The sequence below is a fragment of the Ambystoma mexicanum genome, chromosome 6q (genome assembly GCF_040938575.1).
Source record: "Ambystoma mexicanum isolate Mex_15411 chromosome 6q, UKY_AmexF1_1, whole genome shotgun sequence".
In the NCBI taxonomy this organism is placed as follows: Eukaryota; Metazoa; Chordata; class Amphibia; order Caudata; family Ambystomatidae; genus Ambystoma; species Ambystoma mexicanum.
The window spans coordinates 438,706,350-438,730,826 of NC_090937.1; positions in this window are offsets into that span (position 1 = coordinate 438,706,350).

Genomic DNA, 24,477 nt, shown 5'->3' on the forward strand with positions numbered 1-24,477 from the left:
TATAGTTCTTTCTGTTGAGGAGTTTTTAATGACAATTTCACATGATTAATTAAGCTTTGTTTGTTAAGTTTCACTAAGCTCCCTTCACAATCGGTCGGTCTTTATCTACGTTTGCTTTCATCAGGTTTTACATTATTTTTGCATGCAAAGATTTGAGCTATGTGGTATAGACACATGCTTTCCAGAGTGGTACTCCTGTTCGGATAGTATGTGTCTAGTAAATTGTTTTTTAGAATGTCTTGGCTGTTGGGATAATTTCTGGCAATTGTTTCTATGTCCTCATATGATTTTAGCACTCATTTTCTAGATTTTGCAGGACCAGGACTTAGCCATACTATATTGTCTGATTTTCCATACAAAGCAGTGCCGGTTAAAAGATGTGCTGCTTCATAGGCCCCACATTATCTATGAGAGAGCATTTTTATGCCTAAGCTGTACAATTTATGTGATAATGTTTTGTCTGATGCTAGGTCATCCCAGAGGTTTTGAAGCTCTGTTTATTCTGCTTTTGTTAAGTAGGCTGTAACATATCGTGCAACAGCAGTTGAATTGTCTGCAATGTACTGCCATCTATGTTTGCATTCCATAATAAGGCAATGATTGCATTGTAATCATTGATATATTTTGATTCTTCCCTTCTTTTTATGTAATACGTGGTTTTAGGTGATTTACCTTTAACACTATGTCGAACTGAAGAGATGAAGTTGTTTACTTCACCTGTTTCTGTAACTGGTCTAGGGAAACCAAAGCGGCATTTGGTGTAGTATTTATCTTTGTTTTTGTATTTACGGCAACAATATTTGCCACATTTGTGTCTTTGAAATTGTAAAATCTTCCCATGCAGCTCACTATGTGTTTGTTGTGAAGGGATTTCACATGTGACATATTTTCGGATAAACTGCAAAACAGTGCTATAACTGTCATGCCCAAATTCCGGTGCACCTTTGATCCATAACAGCATGTGAATATGTGGTGCTCCTCTCGCTTGATATTCTTTTCTCCAAAAGAAGTGTTTGACTTCTCCAAGGGGAGGAACAGTTTTATTGCAAATAAAGTTTAGCATTGCAATGAAACGATGATGGAAATATCTTGAGACATTAACTGGATCTAGAGAGCAAAGTTCTCCAGGTGTTAATATATCTATGTTGTTTGTGTTGCTGTTTGCTATGCGTAGGAACTCATGTAAATCTTCCCATACATATTCTGCACAACTTAGCGTAACAAACCACGTTGGTGGTCCAAAGTTTCTGATCATGCAACGCACGTCTCTGTGCCGTCCAAACCAGTATTCCTTTGTACCACGCATGTTTGCAAACAAATTTGTTATACTTGATTGTAAAACCTCATCTTTTTCTTGTACATTTTGTATTAACTGTGTAGCTGACATATTTTGAAAGTGTGTTCCAGCTTTAAGAATGTGTGCAACTCCATAACATAGTGTTGCTAATTCACTTTCATAGAGTAGGTGGAATATGTATTCCACATTTTGTCTAAATTTGTGCTCTTGCGAATACATTCGTAATGAGCGGTATTCTGATGCCCCAATCTGATTGGGTCTATCATCGGATCGCCCACCTTTGCCAGTAGGACATAGCTGTGGAAAAGCACATGCTTCTATACTTTTTTCTCAAATACTCATTGGTGACCCTTTGGTTTGTCGCATTTGGTAAGTTTCTAGTGCATCATCTATACTTTCATTGGAATGCAATGGATGAATTGTGTAATGGTCCAAAAGAGTGGATACTGTAGCTGGATCCAGAAGTTCCAATTGTCCAGTTTCTGATGGCTCTTGAATTATTTCAGTTGTTTGCCTTAAGCTTTCATCAATATTTATTTCCTTGTAGTACTCAGTGTTGTCTTTTAGATATTGCAATGCTTGTGTAACTTTGTGTAAGTCTACTAATTGTTGCCAAATTTTTTTGTCCTTTGTTGGTACTCCATTTACCAAGACTATTAAAGAATGCTCTATTGAACGTTCCACTCCTAGAGTCTGCACATTTTCCGTTAGATCTAATGGCAAGTAAACTACTTTGCCACGAATGCCTTTCACCAATTCAGAGGAAGGTAAATTTGCTGTTTTTGGATGAAGGCGTATAATTGCTTGAAATGGGTGAACTGTTTGAATTATTATGCTCTCATACAAATTGAACTGTTGCAGGATTTTTGGTAATGGAAACAATTCCAAATTATTTGTAATTGCACGTGAAGGAGTGTGGTTGTTGTCTAATTTTGCACTACAGTATCTGAAACATATTAGACATTCAGTTATTTCATATTTGCTTTCAGCTAAAAGGTACAAAGCTAATTCAAACCATTTAGAGTCTTCATTGTTTTCTATTTTGTATGCTATGTCCACATTTTTTATGTTCCTTTTGTAAAACGTTCTGCGGCAACATACACACACATGGTTTGGTACTTTGGCCGATGACCTTTTAAATTTTAGTATTTCTTTTTTGTATGTGTGTAATAGAAGGTTGCTATGTGCAGAATTGTCGCTACTATGCTCTAAAACTGTTGCATTTTCTAAATGGCTTTCACTTCCAAAATACTTTTTCTGAATACGGTCCATTTCTTCTTGTAAGTATTTGGGTGTACCATGCAGAAGAGTGGTATTTAAATTGCCTAATTCTGAAGCTGGACTTTTTGCACAGTATATTTTATACACTCAATTTCTTACTTTGGAATGATGTACTGATATTCCTTTGATATCATGGAAGGTACTTTTGTAAATAGGCCCAGAAATGCAGGCTAATGAATGTCCTTTTAGCCCTGTGTCTTTCCGCACTACACAAATATCCATATTTTGCAGGACTTTCATTTTACTTTTGTCTTTACCTTTTACATATTGATTGAGGAACTCACATAAAGATTTGAAAGCTTTGTTTGGAATGGCACACATTGATGTGCACGGCCATTTGCATAATGGATGGTGTGGTTCTGCTGAATCGAGAGGTAATTCTGAGTTTTCAGAAGATAGTTTTGTAAGCAGTGTTTCTTGTTCCATGATGGTAGTATTGATTTTCTCATACCCTCGTCCACTGCTATGGATTGCAATTGTGTTTGTTTGATTTTGTTTGTATGCTTCTCCATTAAAATATGGCTCTGTGGTTGTTGTGTGACTCCATTCACCACCACAAACATGCAAAAAATTATTTTTGTTCACATTCCGTTTATTGCTGAGTTTCATTTGTAGTTTGGTACTTAGTTTTGTTAGTGCCTTCATCCTTTTTAACACTAATATGAACAACTTCCCTTTGAGAAGGATTGCACTGTCCACGAGTGCTTTTAGAATTAACTTTCTACGGTACGTTTTAAGGGTTGAGGATGATTTTGGTCCTCCTCTTAGTAGATTCTGAAGGACTCTGTGACGAAACATTTTTGCTAAAATACTTTTTTTACTATTCGTTCTTCTTACACTATCAGGATTATTAGGAACATTGTTAGCTGTACTGGCAGACGTTTTTTTGACAACATTTCTGTGAATTGTGACACTTTTTGATGGAGGAGGTACAGTTTCAGTAGTTGAGACTTCTTTTATTATGTTACCCAACTGCATTCGGTGGTTTGTACCAAGATTCTCCACTAACTCTACAACAAGTGGATGCTTACATTGGGCACCTTTATTTTTATTTGCTCTAATTCTGCATTCCTTTCTATGGAGCTTCTTTTTGGTAGGCATTCCTTGGTGTCTGTTGAGAAAAAAAAGTATACTTTGGTCTGTTGTCCAATGTATGTGTGCTGTGTGCATGTGTGCATAAATGTGATGGGGAAGCTCTTTGGCATGGTGTGTAAACGCACAGTGACCTCTAACTATCATTTGGTAAAGCTACTTAATTGTTTGTATACTATTACAATGTGCTTTAGATGAGAGTACAAAGTGCCCTACTTGTGACGAGAACCATTATTAATAACCGAAATGCCAAAAACTTGCTACCGCTACTTATTTTCACAATCTAGCCTTCTAAGGATTTCCTATGTTATTTCAGTACCAAACACACAGGGATTTGTCAGCCATTCCACCTGTTATTCTTTGTTCAATAAATCGATATTTGTAGGTAGAATGGTTTACAAATGAATGCTTGCTTTGGTGCCCAAAATAAACAAATAACCCACGCAGCCTCTTTAAAGAGTAGTTACAATATGAAGGTTGTACTGTACTTACTTTTTTGTGCAATATGACCAGGTTTCTTCGGATATGTCGTCTGCAGTGTAGATGCTGTTGATTCTCAGGAGAGTAGTCTTCACTGTGAATTAAAAAACAATATCAATTACTTTATGTATTTGCAGCGGTCATGATACTGCAGACTTTACTTGTACTTCTTTTGTCAGAGGATTCAACTTTCATATTTCAACCCAGTCGACGTGCACATTTCACTTCTCTCTGTGCAGTCTTTGCATACTACTTTTAATATCGTACTTGAAAGTCCTTCAAAATAACTAAATTTTTAAGGGTTTGCAAATGCCTTGTTCTTTACAAAGTGTAGTATGCATAGGAGAGAGGCTCTGTTCAAAAATCGGGAGACCCTCCAAAGGACATGTCAGCACCACAATCCCGAGCGCTTACTATTCTCGTACGATCACATTGCATGTAGCATTACTGTAGGCAGTACAGAGTACAGAACTCCGACATTTTCACATACAAAATTGAGGTCTGCCCTAAATTATACTTCTCAACTGACACGCTTTTGGTGGGTGTCACCCGCCTTGTAAATGGCAGACTCACCCGCCAAGCCTCCTGCACGGCCATTCATTCCAATGGATGTCTCACCCGCCAAAAACAAAATCGTCTGATTTCACCCGCCTTTAAGACAAAAATGGTTGAGAGCTATGCCTAAATAGGCATGCTTGCAACGTATGTACAGGTTATGCAGAAGACAGTAAGCAGTCGTGCGATTTGTTAATGACAAATCGGCAATCTTGCACTTTAAAAGGGGGAGCATTGTTATGTGTTCCCTATGGAAATTTACCGGCATTATTTTGTCTATTTTAATCATAAAGCTTCCACATGTACTCTGATTAAAATGTACATACCTGTACTCTATACTGATGCATGTAGACATGCATGGAGCTGTGGTAGAATTTCGCAATCCTTGCACAGTAGCTTGTGAAGTAGGTGCTTTGCAATGGTATGCGATTTCCATTAAGAATTATCGACAGTAATTTTGAAGTGCGCAATGTTGATGACGGAGTTCAAATTAGCGATGTTCTATATGATTGGTGGATGATTGTGCACCCGCTTAGTTGTGTCCAATGAGGGACTCACTTTGGTACTGCTGTAGAAAGGGTGAAAGGACTGGGTAAGAGTTACGTGCCGCACGTAGGCAACGCTTGTCCGCTGGTAGGGCGTGTCACATACGGGTTTCTACAGCAAATCCTGCATGGAAAGACGACTGTAGGCATCAGCCAATCAGATGTTCACATTACTCTTTTGTGTCAAAAGACGGTGCGCACACTGAAAATGTCAGCGGTGGAGAGGGTCAGGGTTTTGGTGCTTGGAGACATTTTTGTGCAAGGCTTACAACACTATGCCGAGAGTAGGCATGTGGCACACCATTTCGATGTGCTACGAGTGGAGGTGGTGTGGAGCGCTGACACTGATGCCAATGCTGAGGCAATTCTGCAAGTTTGCAGAGACATGCATAGAATGACCACTCCTCATGTGGTAATTTTGCACTATGGTGCTTGCCACTTGGGATACCTGACTTCACGTACTTTGTTGGCAGATTTGGCACAGTTGGTTGAAGCACTCATGACCATCTTCCCAACATCGAAAGTTATTTTTTCTGCTTTACTCCCGAGAGTACAATGGAACAAAACTTCTGTTTTCTGTCCAGATCAAAGCATCAGGAGGTGCATCATCAATCGCGGCATGCATGCATTCATGCTACGAGTTGGTATGTTTTTTTGTAGCCACGATAACATTGCTCCAAGCAATGCGCATTACTTTGAAGGAGATGGTGTTGCGCTATTCTCTTTGGGAAATGCAATGTTTTTTTGGAACATAAGTCTTGCTTTAGAGAAGGTTCTGTAATGTTTGCAAGCGTACAACAAGGACAAAAAATATTAAAAAATACATAAAATACCACATGTCTGTAGGATATGTGGCCAAAAATAAAAAAACAGCTCTTTTCAGAGCCTACCTTAAAGGGGAAAAAGGGGAATAGTACTTTAATGTACCGTCGTCACGCTCTGATCCTGTACATGTCCGCGAACATGGCGGTACTTAGCAGGCAGCACATATCACCACCGGGGATTGAAGGGTGGAGCCACATGTAAATGAGAATGAGCGGAGCTAGGGATTGGTCCATAAAGTTCAGTAGGTGTGTCCTGACCGACGTACTTTAGTAAGACCGTCTTCTCCCTCACAGGACACCAAACAGCCATGGCTTTCCATGCTCGAAAACAGATTATCTGGATTGTGGGCTACTCATGGATACATTGGTTGAAGGCGCATGCAGAAAGCTGCAGTTTATCTACAAATCTCGGATTTCCACATGCGGAAGTGCACTGGCATGGCGTGCGTGGCATGAGATGGCTGGACTTGGTACCTCTTTGTGTTACTTTACAGACAGAGCGTCCTCCAGATATACTCATCATTCATTGTGGAGGAAACAGTTTAGGCCATGTATCTGGAATTTCTTTACAATTTGCCATGAAGGAAGGACTCGTGAAGCTCATGGACATGTTTCCAAATTGTCAAATACTTTTTTCCCGTATTGCCCAAAGACAAATATGGTTGCGTTCTTCTGCATTTGGTCCACAAATGGAGAAAACGAGACGCAATGTGAATAAGGCTGTGTGTGCATTTTTAAGAGATGTTGGCATGTCCTCTTTCCACAATGAAAACATTTTGTTTCGTAGCAGTTTCATTTTTCGCAGAGATGGAGTCCACCTCACATATGCTGGCAATCAGATGTTTCTTCACAATGTACAAAATGCATTGCGCCCTCTTTGGCAATCACACTAACCTATCTGACAATCCGTTTTCCCCAATCCACTGTTTTTGACCCACACAACACACCACCAGAAGGCTCTTTTCAGAGCCGCCACTTACTCCTAACGTACACTTTATTGCGTTTGCTCTGCTTGCACCTTCCCTTTTTCCCCTCTACAACTGTCCGCAAACTTTTGCTGAACTCCGCAGGGGTCTACGGCCTTCACTTCATAGTTCTATTGTTACACTGAGAAAGGCGGCTCTGAAAAGAGCCTTTTCTGTCATTTTTGTTGTTTTTACGTTCATTGCTTAACAGCACTCGACACACTAGGAGAAGAGGCGAAAGGAGGGTAAGGAAGAGACACCAGCCACGGGGATAAGAAAGGACAACTGAACAGACAAATATTAAGGGTGATCTTTATTTAGGTAAGGAGCAAATCTTCTGGTGCTCAGTGACTGCAGCCTCAAAAGCACTTTGAAAACTCTCCCCCTTGAAGAGTACTGCGTCACAATACATGCACACCACTGTCATCTTTGAAAGGTAAGAGTCCACAGCATTGTGAATGGCTTGTGTAGCAGCTGGAGGGAGGTGCTCCCCCACAGGAGTGTCTCTTGTGGTGGGAGGATCGGATTCCGAGGATGCTGTGGAGGAACTCAAACAACTACGCTCTTCACATGGCACCACCTTGCGAATGTCCGCAGTGTTGAACAAAGTGAGGTGTCGCTTCATGGTTGTCGTACCAAAACTGTAAGCTCCAAATCTCCCGCGACTCAACACCACATCGCACTGGTTACACTTCACCAGGTTCGCACGTGCTTTTGGTACATTCCCATAAACGGAAAACAACCGCCACACCCACGACTCCCGCCGAGTGCTCCTAGTGCGGAGTTCCTCCACTTCATTCTCTTCCTCCTCTTCTTCCTCAATCTCTACATCCTCACCCATATATGTCTCTGCAGGCCCTTGGTGAGGTGGTGATGGTGGCTGTTTGGGGGTAGTGCAGAGGCTAATAACCCACAGCAGCCATGGAAGCCATTCCGATTAGTTTCCTTTTGGTCACTACAGCAGTAAAGGCAACACACCTCAATCCGCTATAGCTAGAAGGACAATGAAGATGCGCTCGGGGGTGTGGCCTTTTGTAGGGGTGCAGGGGTGTGCCTCGTGACCATCTTCACCCCTACAAAGCGGTACACACATTTTACTCAGCAACTCCTGAGGTGGCCTATTGTTTGGGATGTGTGAAATTACATTTTTACACTTCAAAATACTTTGCCTTGCGTCTACAAGTTCATTTTTATTGTTGTGGAAGCACACAAACTGCGGAAACTAGTCCCCACGCTCAGCGTAGGTGCGGTCACAAGATGACGTCCTCAACACATCCGCCCCCGTAATGAAAGTCCCCTGGACAGCAAATGCAAAGAATGAAACATGCGCATGCGCACAAGTGTCCTACGGACAGTGTTCGGGTTCTCAAACTACTTCAAAGTGTGACACAAGTGAGACAGACAGTTAGGAACTGGCGTAATGTTCGTAATACTTACTTTTGCACTGCGCATGTGCATGCATGCTATGTTCACTGTACGGACAGTTCCAGAGTCCTTAGGACAACTCCATTTTGTTTGCCTACGAACTTGCCGGCCACCGTGATGAGTGATGTCATCAATTATATTTGTGATGTCATCTTTGATGTCCTGGGTGTTAGTGTTAGCAATGCACGTAGATGGTGCGAGTTATGGTTGCTTTGCTTACTGTAATGGGGGAATGTGCAGTGGTGTTTCGTTGCACTGTGAAGTATAACATTTCTTTAGTGAATTTATTTTACTGAATGTACATATACGTGTATGGCAGGAAGGAAAAGAAAGGGGCTAAACAAGTGATGTCATGATTGACATTTGGGATGACATTTTTCATGGTCTGGGTGTTAGTGTTAGCAGTGCACAGGGGTGGTGGCAGGGTTGGGGGCTTAGTTTACCATAAATGTCGAATTTCAGGGGGTTTTCGGTTTTAATTTGAAGCATAAAGGGGAGGTGCAAAGATTTTTTTAGTGAAGTGTACAGGTTTTTGTTAGGGCAACTTAACCATAACGTCCCCTCAACAAAGTTTTTTATACATATAAACAAACATACACATAATGTCAATTAGCACTGATATGCTTAGCGGGTATACTGGTCCTCTCCAATGATGTGCCAACTGGATATAATAGAGATTAGCACTGATCTACCAGGGGAAAATGAGGTCATTTTGAAACTGGACATAATGTGATGAAGTGCACCATAGTGATTACATCATTTCTGCCTTTGAGTTATTATAATGAGGTGAGTCTACTTAAGTAGTTGTGAGAGAAGCCCTCACTAAAGATGTTACTTAGTGCCTTGTGATTTCTTTCTTTGCACCTTTAACAGTTTGAATGAGCAGAGGAGGAGGTGAGTTGTGGCATGGGCTGGGCAGAGGAGAGTTTCTGGGCTCCCTATGAGAAGAGGATGTCAAATAGTAAAATTAATTTTGTGAAGTCAAAGTTAATGGGGTCCACTAGGCCAGGCTGCATTTAATTTAAATTTGAGAAAGGTTGAAATCTGTTTAGGGTTTGGGGCTGCGCTGACTAGAATTAAATGGCTAACATACGGAACAATTTACATTGCCTCCATTGCAATGAATCATGGAATGACTATAGTTGAATCACATAGAACAAAATTAAGGATGACCATGTATGTACTGTGAAGTGTGGTCACCTGTCTAAATATGGCCTTGTCAAATAGACAGCCGATGCACACACTTCAGAGACAGAAGATGGATGACCAATGTACCCATTATCCACTCAATGTGTCCTCTGAATTTTGTTTTCTCATTTTGTCTTTTTTCTATTTCGAGGTTCGTCCAAGATCTTAAATCTCTTCTGGGTTAATAGCGAGGGATTTTTGCTTGGACAAATTTGGCTACCTGCCTATGCAGTGATTTATAGGCATTGCGTATGGGTTTGACATTGATAGGTTTCTTTACTGGTAACCAGTGTAGACTTCTCAGCGCTGGCATGATGTGGTCTCTTCCATTTAGTCTCAACATAAGTCTTGCACCATTATTTTGAATGAATTGTAGTTATTTGGTGAGGTGTTCAGGCATTCCTAGGAATAGACTATTTGCATAGTATATTCTTGATAACACCAAGGAAAGGATCACATGAGTTCTGCGTGGCAAATTGAGGTAAGGGAGGCTCCCTCTTATGAAACAGATGTGATAACAAAAATGTCTTGCTATTCCGTTGACTTGTGGTTCCAAAGTGAGACCACTGCCCATAAGAATTCCCAGATTTTCTATCACTGTTGACGTCTCCGGTTGAGTTCCCAGGCTTGGGGCCAGGTGAGAGATGTCTATGCTAGATTGTCTTCACGTGGGCTGATCATTATTTCTGTTTTGGCTGGATCTAGTTTAAGGTTGCTGTTTGCCATCCATTTGTTTATATCGGTGAGGCATGTATTTATGCCGTTGTCAGGGACGTGGTTGGTAGTTATCTTCAAGAACAGTTAGGTGTTGTCTGCAAAGTAGTAGGCTGTCACTCCATGGGTTTGAATTGGCTTCATTAGAGGCATCATATAAATGTTGACGAGGAGTGGTGAGGGGCTTGATCCTTGTGGTATGCCGCAGGGGACATTTTTCATGTTCGATGTAAACATTGTTAGGTGGGTTCTTTTGGTTCAGTCAGTGAGAAAAGATTTCAGCCATTGTAGTGCAGAGCTTTCAATACCAGATTCTTCCAGTCTCTTGACAAAGGGTGTGACCAGCCCTTTGAGTGTGTCCATTTGCTATTTGTTTGAGATGGAGAGTGTTCAGTAGGGCTCTCAGGGAGATTGTTGTGGTTTCAATTTCTCTTTCAAACCAGATGTTAAAGTCTCCCAGAACAATGATGTTGTCATGATTTGTGACTAGGTTAGCTATCGCATCAGTGAGTTTTGTCACAAAATTAGGGTTGTAGGTGGGTGGTCTGTAGATCAGAAGGAAGAGTGCGCTAAAGTGTTTGTTTAGTTTGAAATTGACTGGGAGTAATTTGCAGTCTTCTATGTCTGTTGAGGGTATGAATGTGGAGGTAATGTGGTTTTTGTGTGCTAGAGTGATTCCTCTTCTTCTTCCAGTTTCTTTGTTAGTTGTATTAGTTTGTAGTTGTCAGGTATGGCTTCATTAGCGATTACTTTATAGTTGTCCGAGAGTCATGTTTCCATTAAGAAGATAGCAACAGTGCCGCCTTCGCTTAGGCGGTCATGCATTTCTGTTTTGTGGTTAGCGATAAAGCAGATGTTATGTAGGCTGCAGTGGAGTGTCTGCGTTTTGGCTCCAAGTGGCAATCTTCAAAAGCAGAAAAATACAATGCAGCACAATTGAGCGTGTCAAGGATCAATATGGCTTAGTTCAAAGAAACTAGGTTCAAGGGAAGCAAGATTCAAAAGTCAGGATTCAAAGTGGAGAGATTCCTAAGACACAAAATTGGCAAGATTCAAAGAGGCAAAATTCAAAAGCAGCAAATGTTAAATACAGACAAATTCAGTGTTGCAAGGTTCAAAGCAGCAAAATTCAATGCAGAAATATTCAGAGTGTCATGTTCAAAGTATACAAATTCTGAGCCGCCAAATTCAATGCAACAACATTCAGAGTGGCAAGGTTCAAAGCAGCAAAATTAAATGCAGCAAAATTCAATCCCAGAACAATTAAAAGCAGCAAAATTCAATGCAGCAAAAATCAAAGTGTCAAAGTTCAAAGCAGCAAAATTCAATGCACTGAAATTCAAAGCCGCCAAATTGAGTGTCACGGTTCAAAGCAGCAATATTAAATGCAGTAAAATTCAGAGAATCAAGGTGGCAAAATTCGAAGTGACAAGGTTCAATGCAGCAGAGTTCAAAGCAGTACAATTCAGAGTGTCACGGTTCAATGTGGCTAAGTTCAAAGAAGCTAGGTTCAAGAGCAGCAAGATTCAAAAGTCAGGATTCAAAGTGGTGAGATTCCTAGGACACAAAATTCAAGTGTCAAGGTTCAAAGAAGCAAAATTGAATGCATTAAAATTCAAAGTGTCAAGGTTCAAAGTAGAAAAATTCAGAGCTGCCAAATTCAATGTAGCAAAATTCAGAGTGTCAAGGTTGTGAGCCACAAAATTCAATGTAGCAACATTAAATGCAGTAATGTTCAATGCCAGAACAATTCAAAGCACCAAAAATGAAAGTGTCAAGGTTCAAAGCAGCAACATTCAATGCACTGAAATTCAAAGCAGCAAAATTCAAAGTTGCCAAATTCAGAGTGTCAAGGTTCAAAGCAGCAAAATGCAATGCAGTAAAATTCAGAGTGTCAAGGTGCAAGGTGGCTAAGTTCAAAGAAGCCACGTTCAAGAGCAGCAACATCCAAAAGTCAGGATCAAAGTGGTGAGATTCGTAAGAAGCAAAGTTTTGAGTGGCAAAGTTCAAAGTGACAAAATTCAAAAGCATAAAAAGTTCAGTACAGAAAAATTCAGAGTGTCATGGTTCAAATAAGCTAAATTCAATGCAGCAAAATTCATAGTGCCATGGTTCAAAGCAGCAAAATTCAATGCAGCAAAATAAATGCTGGAACAATTAAAAGCAGCAAAATTTAATGCAGCAAAAATCAAAGTGTCAAAGTTCAAAGCAGCAAAATTCAAAACACTGAAATTCAAAGCAGAAAAATTCTAAATCCCCAAATTCAGAGTGTCAAGGTTCAAAGCAGCACACATTAATGCAGTAAAATTCAGAGCATCGAGGTTGGAGGTGGCACAATTCAGAGTGACAAGGTTCAATGCAGTAAAGTTCAAAGCAGTAAAATTCTGAGGAGCAAGTGGCAAAGGTGAACAGTGAGAATTGGGAGTTCGAGATTTAGAGCTCAGTCTATCTCAGCGTCCCTGATCTTAATGTCTGTGGTCCTATGGGTTGGTGGAGGAGCTGCAGGACAGGTCTGGGTGAAAGGCAAACAGGGGAATTGCACTTATCCTCCGCCCTTCATCAGCTTCAGGGCAGAGTTTCCCTGGGGATCCTGGTTAAGGCACCTCTTCCTGCTCCTGTGACCCTCCTCTGGACCAATCCGAGGTTGGGAAGGTGAGGGAAGGTGATGCAGGGAAAGCTTGTGGGGGTGAGAGGGAGACTGGGGAAAACGTGGATTGTGCTTTGAAAAGGTTTTCACCTATTCAAGAAAAGAGAAAAAGTCAGTAAATTTTGGGCACAGGTTCAGCGAGGGGTCAGAGGTTGGACTACAATCTAGTAAAAATGCGCACATTTCACCACAATTAATATATGTACATGTGTCACCATGTGTCACTAGTATGCTAAGACTGGTGAAGCTCCCACAGCCAACAAACCTTCAGTGCTTTAATCAGCACCATGTAGCTGAAAGTTAAAAAGCAGAAAAGAGAAATATACAAAATGTTCTTACAAAATGACAAGTAAAATAACCCATACACTCTAAAGAGGGATATCATAATGCATACCAGGAGAATAAGCTTTCATGTACTCATCCAACAAAAAGCAATGTGAATTTGGATTGTGTTAGCGCAGCGTATCCGCAAAATAAAGAAAACAAAGTGGTGCCTGGGAACAGAGCGAGCGTGCGTGATGCAATATCGTCACAGCGCGAACATTGTGATGTCACAGGCATCCCACAAACTGTATGTGCCTCAAAAACAGAAAAATAGGTGAGAAAAATATATAAAAAATAGTTATGCCGGCCAAAACCTATGGTGTGTACCTTGTTTGCGGGTAACATCAACTATGTCCACAGCACACACCCACGATTCACTAATGTCCTTCTTCTAAAACTTGAGCTTAGAATGGGAAGACCGTGCCACAGAGCACAAACATTTGGAATAAACGAAGAGAATACAACCCCAAAATCCTGCTCATGATCCACTTGACTATTTTCTGCTATGGTCACAACTTCCACTGTCCTTATCCACTGCCTGTCATTGCAGCTATTGCAGTGTTCTGGCTAAGGGCACCATGTATAGGTTCTTAAGTAGCACCTGATGTCCTGAAGGTTATGCAAGGGGGAACATCACTTAGATTGAAGTGGAAAACTTAAATCGATCTAAATCTCCTCTCCTGCATTTGACTCCCATCATGCACCTGTCTCCCAATAGTAGCCCTTGCCTGCAATCTTCCACACCTATCTCAAAGGAAGCCTTGTTTTACCTTTGATGCTACCATCACTTGGCCACTGCCATCCAAAGACATTTAAAAAGCTCTTAATGATTTCATTGGCTGTGGATGTATTCAGGTCCACAGTCAGTAATACCACTAAGGCCCTCGCCCTCGGCAACAAAAGACTGCAGTAATAACTGCACTTATCAAGAAGGCTGAGCTAAACCCACAGGACTTCTCCAACTATCAGCCAATTTCTGGTCTTTCATTTGTGGCCACGCTAACTGGAAGCACTGTCCGTAACAATTATAGGACTATGATGAAGATAATGCAGGTAAGCTTTCACCCAGGCTGAGTAACTGAGACAGAACTGTTTGCAGCGTTGGATGGCATCAGACTCTATTTGGACATTGGTAGTATGGCCACCTCGTTCATATTTGAACTGTTGGTAGCCTTCAACACTGCCAGTCATGCAATACTCATGTCAAGGCTATTGAAAACAGGAATTTCAGATGCTGCACTGAGCTGATGTTGAGTCTTTCTTTCAAATCATTTGCAATGTGTATTACTTCCCCCATCCAGTTACACATCTCTAAACCTTCCTTATGAGATCCCTCCGCAGTCTGAGTTGCCTCTTCTCGTATCTAATGTGTAAAGCTGCCCTCCTGTTCATATAATTTGTTCCTGTGGGCTAAAGTATCACAAATATGCAGGTGATGCACAACTATTTCTCAGCTCTGCGGGGTGTGGCTTGCAGCCATGAAGTAGGTTGACTCCAAGGACTGCTCCCGCCATATCCTGCAAGATCTGAGTAATTAGTAAGCCCAATTGCAACAATTCGGCCCAGCAATGCAAGGAATCATGGGGGAACCCACCTAAAGTGCCGGCTGGAGGAAAACAGAACGGAGCCTACGTTCGCAGCTTGAGACAGGGCGCAGAAGAGAGGGACTGCGGCTGGTGTCTGAAATCCAAAAAGGCGACCGGGACGCAGAGAAGATCGAGACACTGAGGGAGAGGCTGGGACGCTGTGAAGACCCAGAGAAAGCGAGATGGAGAACCAGAGGAGCAGGTGAAGGACGTGGGTGCCAAGGCAGGCTGCTGAGGACTACTCACAGCGGAGAAGGGATGCTCCCAAATCAGCGAGCCCGGACAAAGGAGACTGTGAGGTGAACCACGGGGATCCCTGCAAGAAGGGCTGGCAGAACAGTAAGTGCAAGGAAAGGAGACGTGCAGGCTCCCTCCCATTGAGCTTGCTCACCCGGGCTGCGCAGTGAAATAAAATACTGAAATTGGTATTGGAACCCCAGACACTGGCTCCTGGGGACGCATGGATAAACCATTAGCCGGCACTGGGATAGAAGTCTACACAGCTGAGGACCACAGCACCGAGCACAAGCCTTTTGCATAACTAGGAGAATCAAAATCATGTAAAGTTGCCGGGTGAGCCCCACAGTGCGCTGCCCTTCTGGAGGGCCTGAAACTAATAGGCAGAGGGTGGGTAAAAGGTATCACCATTAAAGGAACCCGGGCGTGTGGTGACGCAGGTGGAACAGCCTATAATCCCTGTGAACTGCAGCGAGCTGTGCCAGAACTTCAGCAGGCTGCTAGCAGGTGACAGTCATAAGTGGTGCAGCCCCTGAAGAAAGTCTCTGGTGACAGGCCGGCTGCTAGAGTCGCATGCAAGTGTGTTATCAATGTGTGACCAGGTGGCACCATCAGCCCCCTGGAAGGCAGGGGCTGTCCCCAAAAGCTTGCTACACATGGGAAGCCTGTGCAACTAAATAGTCATTGCAAACTCACAGGATCATACCCAGGATCTTTCCAGAGGAGCCCTCGGTAGACGAAAATTGCAGCTGGCCACTGGTGAGCTAAACAGACAGGATGCCTTCCAAGAACCCAAAAAGAAGGCAAATCAACCTACTCTGGATAGCTTTGCTAAGACCACGCTGCAAGTTCCAGAAAGAAGCATGGTATCAGCGCAGGCGAAAGGGGGATAGACCATGGAAATGCATAACCAGGTGATGCAAGCGATAGCGGATTTGAAGACCTCCCTGAGCACACAGATCAAAGCAATACAAATAGATGTTGGGTTGCTGCGCCAGGACGTGCGCAGGTTGTCAGAACGCACTAACACCCTGGAGACCCTGGTAAAGGAGAATACAGGAGCGCTCCAGGAGACGCATGCTGATATCCACGTTCTGCAGCAGGTCAGCCTGCTTGAAAACAGGGTCGAAGAGGCAGAGTGGAGAGCCCGGAGAAATAACATCCGTATTGTGGGCCTTCCAAAGGGGGAAGACGGCTCAGACCCTACAGCATACATTAAAAACATGCTACTCTAGGAAATTTGACCGAGAAACCTCACACAGGACTTCACAATCGAGAGGGCACACCGGGCAATGACTAGGTGCCCTCCTCCTGGTGCACCCGCCAGACTGATTATCGCTAAGGTCCTGAATTACAAGTATAGGGAGAAAATATTGTCCTACTCCAGACAAGGGGGAGAACTGAAGAGAGCATCGGCAGACCTGGCAGTCTACCCCGATTACACTTTTCAAGTGCAGAAGAGCTGGGGACAATTCTCGCCAGCTAAAGCCAGGGTTAGAACTGCCGGCCTGAAATACATGCTGACCTACCCGGCAGGACTTAAGGTCATACACAAAAACAAGAATACAAAAAAGGTAGCAGGTGCCCCACTGTAGAAAGAACACAGCATGATAACCTGTTCTGTGTTGTTTTCCCACTTTGAGAGTCTGCAGCCATTGCTTTTGCTCACTATACTTTTTACAAAGGAGGAATACTCATTTGCATATCAGTCTTTGTTCCTCCCACAAGGGCAGTCCAGCACCGAAATGCCAGACAAACCTCCTTTGAACAAGAGTACCAACAGCAACCCCATACACGTGTTGCAGTCTTGTTGGGCCTCATCAGTGAGGTGGAGCTGTGCCTCACTGAGCACAGTGAGCAAGGGGTCCATGTATGGGTTCTCCCAGGTAATTTAGGGTCACCAACCCGAAACCCTTGCAAATATACAAAAAAGGTAGCAGTCACCCCTCTCTAGAAAGAACCTGGCATGATAACCTGTTCTGTGGTTTTTTTACCACTTGGAGAGTCCGCATCCATCGCTTTTTGCTCACTGTACTTTTTTACAAAGGAGGAATATCCATTTGCATATCAGTCTTTGTCCCGCCCATACACAAAAACAAGGCCTGGTTCTTCGAGGTCCCGTAGGAAGCGCAGTCATGGATGGACATAGAGAAAATAGGACTCAGAGACGGAGACAGAACTGACAACCAATGGAGGCACAGAGGATGTTCAACACAACCAGTGCCTAGGAACATCTAAGGAACCCTGGGCTGTAGAAGCGTTTTTTTGCTGGGCACTCTGACGGATTGAACAACTCACGGCAATCCAAGACAAACGGGCCTGTGTTAGGGGACCAGATCTCCTATCAGCGGGCCCTTGATGCTTACATGTCCACCTCATGGCGGGGACTACCGCTGGTCAAGATTCTACATCACAGGGAAGAGACCAAAAATACAGCTGCTGCCGTTGCACCCTCGAAGTTCTTTCATTGAAGGGCACTGGTTTATGGTGCCCACCCACTGTGCACTAGCCTCAAGTATGCCAACAGGGGGCGAATGTAAGAATCAGACACACCTGAGCGGAAGTAATGACGCTGGACAGTTGTTTTTTGCTGAGGTAGTTAGGGCTGTTATGGGGGTGGGAGAGGGAAGGGGGGATGAGATGGGGTCTTGCCAGCATGTTTGTTAAAGAAGAATAGTAGCACTGTAATTTTGACGGGGTCACTGCATGGGAAGCAGGCGGAATACGCTGTTGTGTTAGATGCAGACGTAGATGGACGGTTTGTAAGGTGTAAGAGGATTCAATTCAACACTACAGCTAAGTCAACGCCTAGTCTATAATACTGAATGAAAACCCTTATTGATATATCTTTATGTCCAGTTCATGCGTTCTGGATGACTACCCCTATATAACACCCCTCTCTCAGAATCCCCCTGACCCTACTGTGCCAAGAAGTAGTTCTGTTTTGCAAGTTAAAAGGTTTATTCGAGAAGTAAAGCAATATATATCTATCACACTTTTTAATAATTAATAATTGAATATCACACTTAATCTGATTAGATAAAGATTAACAACGGAGAATCTGGCACTAGCACACTTCTTTATAATCACTAATGAGTGGTTATAGGATGGATAAGATAGCAACAATACTTTTATGGTTTCCAATGGATGCAATGTGGAATGAAATGCAGTACAGAAAATAACTTGATAGGATTTCAGCAAAAGACAATGGAATCACTTTCTTGGACAATTCACCCCCCCCTTTTATGCAATGCAAGGAAATGGAAGGAAGGCACACAGTTCTCAGAAATGCAATTAAATGTGATTCAGTTAACCCCAGCAAGCTTAGACTACAGAAGTTGGAAACACAGGCCCAAATGCTTTTAAATGTGCTGGCAATGAAGAAAAAAATATGCTAAAATGCTTTTAATTCCCTCTAGGAGGTTCAGGGTGAGTGAAATCAAGTTAATATTAGTCCAGGCTCACTTTAGCAAGGATCTAGGAGTAATTAGCAGGTTAAACGAATTTTTGGCAAATGGAAGGCAAGCAGCAGCAGATTTTTACACGTGAAGAAATTTGCAAATCGCGGTAAAATTCGCGGGTGCGCCGGGCGCGATTACAGAGGAACTACAAGGACTATCACTATCGTTTTGGGGTCCTAGGACAGACTAGGATCTCAGCTTCCAGATGAAAGTTACTGCAAGTCTCTAGCACAAACGGTCACGGAGATATGAGCGATTAAATAAAGGTCGTTTTTCAGATTTGAAATTTTAAAGTTCAAAAAGACAAGTGCAGCTTGCAACTAGAAAATGACAAGTGGCAGCTTTACAAATGACAGGTGACAGTTAGGAGACAGTTCTACTTAGATTAAAATAGGATTGAATTATATTATTTTAACTAAGAGATTGGTTCTGCACAGTCTACTAGGTACTCACAATATCTTTTAAAATATGCCTCGCCACGGATCTGGTCAGGTTTTGGACTGGACTCCGGTCTCGGTCTCGGCACTTCACAGTGATCTGGGTCAGCTCTCTCTGGTTCTGCTAATTTGATAGATTTGAAGTCTCTATGTCTGCTCTCTGAAGGTTGAGGGAGGTAAAGTATGGATTTTCCAGCAGAGCGTCCCGCAGCAAATGGATTTGAAGGTCCCTATCTGTCCTGTCTGTCTGCTTTTATCTGTTTTTAAAATGGGTGTGTGTGCAGCATCACTAGACCCTACCCCTCTCCACTTATCATTGGCCAAGCTTTCATTTCTCCCCTGATTGGGGGAGCTAAGTTGTGTCAGAGTGATGTCATTTTACAGCCTGCAGAAAGTCCACTCCTCCTGTCAACTTGCACACAAATCTAGATTTGAACCAAATACATATTTGCAGAGGTACATATTGTTTTAAAATTACACGCACCCCTCACATATCACAGGAGGTATACCCTGTTCAAACTCTGCTCTTCCTGGGGGCTTGCATTCAGAAATGGCAATATTTTGCACTTTTTAACTGGTTTGCAATACCGGACATTACCCCAAATTTACACACATGTGCGCAAGGAGTATGGACATTAGTTGATGAAGTGTCAGATTTTTCACATGCACACACTTTGAGTAATATCCTCTTTTCTGCTAAAACCCCCCTGAACATACCACCGTGTCCTAACATGTTTTAAAATGTGGGCAGAAAAATCACAAGAATTATGGTGTCATTTAAATAATTTTCACAAGTCCGTACTATGAGTTATTCATCTTTTTAGAGTTATGTTCTGGCCCCAAAGGGGTGTGGTTTTCCCCCAGCACAAGGTTGAATTTCTGTTTTTTCCAGTTCTGCCAAGCCAGCTTGCTCTCACAGGCAGTGCCCCTCCCCTTTACTTCCAGGAGGAAGCTCCATTTACGACTGCCGCCAATAAAACATTTGCCTGAGTCAGGACAGGGCTTTGTTCAGAGCTCCTGTATTCTGTGGGGGCTTCCCTTAATTCAATTATCAGAGAGATGGCATATCCTTAGTGTGGCCAGCAAAAGGCAGATAGGCCTGGGAACACAGCTGTGACTCAAGTTTCACTCCTGATGGGGGTGGCTGGCGGGCAGAATTCAGTTCCTTAAGCCAGGTTTCAGATAAAATGTCACTTTTTGTTCCCCAGTTTAAGTCAAGACAATGTTTACATATGCAGCTAGAATGCTGATTCTAAGTTTAAAACTATGACATTTAAACAATTGCAACCTATGTGACACTCAAAGTAGGTCACTCATTTCTTTTAAACATTTAGATTTTTAGTGTCTTTCAGTCCAAATTTACTTAAACTGCTGAAATCCACAGCTCAGCCAGTCTTGTTATAAACCTTCAAGTCACTTCAGAATATAACTTTACATTGGATCCACCTCTCAGTAAGTCTTTCTTTGGCCTGCTTTGGGTTCATTTATTCAGTTTTATACAAAAAGTAAAATCTGGTGTTTTAAAACGCCGGCTTTTGGATAGTGGTGAGTACTGGTACTGCACCCCTTTTTGGGATTTAAGAAAATGAATTCCCAACAGTTATGGGTTTGCTTTTGGCAATCAGCATTGCCACTCTCAATGGTTTCAGACTACTGTGTGGGTAGTCCAATGGTGGTTTTAGGCAGTGTCCTTCTGTGCCCATAACATCGGCAAAAATGAGTGGCAGCCTATTCTTCATGCATTTCCCTGTGCATTTTCTGGGAAGCTCTGGCCATCATGATGTTTTCCATGTCAGTACTGCACAGTTTTGAGGTAGGGCTTGGATGCGTGGATAAAAACATCCCACAAGCCCCCCTCTTGCGATGGCCATTCTGTTTCACTGATGGGACTCGCAAGACCTGGGATGTTTCCTCATCTTCTTCCAATAGATGGCACAGTTCAGCATCTTTTTCTCCATCCGGTCGGATCGATCGGTTCTCCTCGCCGGTCCTGATGGGAATATTGGGCGGTACACTGGGCCCATTGGATCTTTGTTCCCGGTCCCTGGGTCATCCTCCTTGGTCATTCTCCATGGTTTCATCTCTCCTAGGATGATAAAGCAAAAGCGGCAATACCTACTCATAGACGTTTTTCCACCACTGTTGAGATAGTGGGGCAGCATATGCATTTCATCATAACGAAACATTACATTCTTATTTTGAAAAAAAAAACAGTATAACTGAGAGACAGTTTCATGCAAATCACAATATTTTAGAGACTAGATGTGGTATGTTTTATGATTGGAACTGAATTAGTCTGAGACAGTACCCGCTAGGATTCCAGAGGATTCCTCCAGTTGTTGCAGAGTGTGCCTGGGATGGCAACATTTCAACTGGTTTATGTGGACCCACTTGTCTTCCCCCGCTGCCAAAGGACCTTTGGGGATGTGGATTTTGTAGGCCACAGGGGAGATTTTGTCTATAATCTCAAAGGGTCCCTTCCATGTAGGCAAGAATTTCCGCTGTTTTGCCTGGTTTCTTTGGAAGTTGTATAGATAGACCCGGTCTCCCACCTGATATTCCTTCCTGGAAGTTTTCAGGTCATAATGGGTCTTCATGCTATCAGCCGATCTTTCTAGATTCCGCTGAGCATAAGCAAAAGCATGTTGGAGGTGTTTCCTTAAATTCTCCACATACTCATGAGTAGAGGAGGCATTTATCAGTGTCTGCTCTTGGGTCCTGTAGAGCAAATGCTGAGGAAGCACCATCTTGCGCCCAGTCATCAACTCAAATGGTGACATTTTGGTTGCAGATGAAGGGGTAGATCTGATGGCCATTAGGACCAGAGGTAATCGGATATCCCAACTTGGCCCAGAATCTGCCACAAACTTCTTTAATATGCTCACAATGGTCCAGTTATATCTCTCTACTGCCCCAGAAGAAGCTGGTCTATAAGCAATATGCAGCTTTCTCTTGACCCCCAGTATCTCCCACATCTTTGTCATTACTTCACTGGTGAAGTGGCTACCTCTGTCTGACTCAATCCTTTGAGGTAGAGCAAAACGGGAAAAGATGTGGTTAATCATCAAGGCAGCTGCCGTTTCTGCCTTGCAGTTTGGGGCTGGGAGACATTCCACCCACTTGGTAAACAAGCATGTCACAGTCAACATGTACTTATTCCCCCTAGCAGAGCGAATCACAGGGCCTACAAAGTCGATTTGTAAATCTGACCATGGCAGTGTCATCCCCCTCTTTTGGAGAGGCGCACGGTGCGTGAGGGATGATGGCTGAAATTGTGCACACACAAGACACCCCTTCAAGTATTGGTCAAGGTCCTGCCCCATGTGTGGCCAGTATGCAACCTCTCTTAAGATTTCCAATGTTGTGTGAAACCCCCTATGACCGGCGGTGGCCGCATCATGGGCGTGACTTAACATCAGGCTTCGGAATGAGGTAGGAACCACCCACTGATCGTGGCCAGCTTTGGATTTCCTTACCAACAAACCGTCTTGGATTCGGAACATTTTTGGACATTTCATCAACACTCTTAGGTCCTCTTTCCCAATGTAATCGGTATCCGTTAGGGGAAAGTTCTCAGGGTCCTCAATGTGCTGGTAAAATTTACCAATTATTGGATCCCCCTTCTGAGCTGTAATCAAATCAGCATCAGGGGTCTCCTTGCTCCATTGTGCAATTGAAAGGTCGTTGTGAGCATTTGTCTGGGAGCTAGTGATAGCAGTGACCTGGATTTCCCCCAACAGGGACTCAATCTCAATTAGATCCCCTTGGATGGCCCCAGTTTTGGCCAGCTGATCAGCTAAGTCATTTCCAGTTTTGTCTGGTCCCTCTACTTTGGAATGACCCTTGATCTTCTTCCAATAGATGGTCATCTCATTCGAGGTGACCAGATCATCAATGTTTTGGATCAACTTCCCATGTTTCAAGGGTTTGTTGTTAGCACATAACATGCCTCTGGCTTTCCAATTAACCAGGTGCTCCACGAACCCGTTCCGTACATAATCCGAATCTGTGATTATGACCAGTTCGCGGAGTTGATGCTGGACAGCAGTGAGGATGGCCTGATGCACAGCCATCAATTCTGCCACCTGACTACTTCGGGGACCAATTTTGTATCCAGCGGAGGGTTCTGGGAACTCCTTCACCCATGCATTCCCTACGCCAGCCACCAGTTCTTTCTCCCCGTTGTTGTCAACATGGTAAGAGCATCCATCCACATAGACAGTGGGCATTCCCTCACACTTGTCTTCTTCAAAGACTTTGTGTGGGGAATTAAGGTATGCCTCCATGTTGTCCTTGATTTTTAGACTTTCGTCCTCGAGACAGTTTTCTCTGGCACAATCATGCAAGTCAGCCAGACCTTGCGCGAGGGGACTCTTCTTGTTTTGGCCATATCTGACCTCCACAGGAAAGCCTTGCATTGACAGAATCCAGGAAGTAATTCGGGAATTACTCACATTTCCGGCCCGGATTCTATCACTTTGGAGATATTGCAGAGGCTGGTGTGGAGTCTCCACTATGATGTGTTCCCCCTGGATAAACGGGCGGTAATTCTTCAATGCCCACACCGTTGCCAGGAGTGCCTTCTCACAATCGTTGAATTTTTCCTCCACAGAGGATAAAGTTTTGCTCGCATAAGAGATTACTTTATTGACCTTGTCATGCTTTTGGTATAATACTGCCGTCAAGCACGTATTAGAGAACCCCGTCTCCAGGAAGAACTCCTTGTTTCTGACAGGGTAAGCTAGGCAAGGCGCTTGTGAGAGGGTTCTTTTGAGTTGTTTTACTGCCTCGGCTTGTTCTGGACCCCATTCCCACTTGACCCCCCCCCCTTCAGGAGATGAATCAGGGGTCTGGTAATCTCTGCGTAGCCCTCAATGAACTTTCTGCTGTAATTAGTCAGTCCAAGGAGGCTCCTTAGTTCTCGCAGAGTTGTGGGGTCTTTCAGTGTCTGAAGTGCTTCCACTTTCTTTTCCTGGGGACAGAGACCCTGAGGAGTAATCTCATGCCCCAAGAAATTAACACAGGTTCTACACCACTGTGCTTTCTGAAAGGAAAGTTTTGCTCCGGCGGCCCTCAACTGCATCAGAACATAACGGATCTCCCCTATGTGTTCCTCCACAGATGAACTTTTGATGAGGACATCATCTACATAAGCCAGGTTACCCCTCGCACCCAGGTCGGGCATGGCCTTATGTAGGAAAATATTGAACTCATTACCGGAGTTGAGGTATCCGAAAGGAGTCCGGGTCCATGTGTACTGCTGGCCCCCAAAGGTAAAAGCCAGTTTGTATTGGTCCTCCCTACTGACAGGCACGGTCCAGTATCCATTGGTCAGGTCTATTGCAGTGAATACCTGTGACCCCTGGATCTGGGCCAGCCCTTGGTCAATGTAGGGCAGAGGCCATCGGGAAGTATGGAC